Here is a 497-nt window from a genome sequence, read left to right as displayed (position 1 = left end):
CCTGGGTAGAGTGCCGTGGCATCATAGCTCACAGCAACCTCCAGCTCCTAGGCTCAAGCGAGTCTCCTGCCTCTGCCTCCCAAGTAGCTGGGACCACAGGTGCCCGCCACAGCGCCTGGCTATTTTTTTGGTTGCAGCCATCGTTGTTGTTTGGCGGGCCCAGGCTGGATTCGAACCTGCCACTTTAGGTGTATGTGGCTGGCGCCTTAGCCACTTGAGCCACAGGCACCGAGCCAATCTCATTCAGTTGTTTACTCACTATCTAGCACTATGTGAAGCTGTTCAGAACAGACAGAAAACACAAAATCCCTGCTCTTAAAGGATTGTGAAGAATCAGTTTTCCAGAGGACAGATGATGTTGAGACAGATGACTCTGTCTCTCATAGTCAGAGTCAAAATCCCTGCTCTTAAAAGATGGTGAGGCTCGGCGCCTAGAGCTCAACCGGCTAAGGCACCAGCCACGTACACCTAAGGTGGCGGGTTCGAATCCCCAGCCC

Source organism: Otolemur garnettii, unplaced genomic scaffold, assembly GCF_000181295.1.
Source record: "Otolemur garnettii isolate 467f Iridium unplaced genomic scaffold, OtoGar3 scaffold00104, whole genome shotgun sequence".
NCBI classification, from domain to species: Eukaryota; Metazoa; Chordata; class Mammalia; order Primates; family Galagidae; genus Otolemur; species Otolemur garnettii.
Note: the sequence above shows the minus strand (reverse complement) of the source record.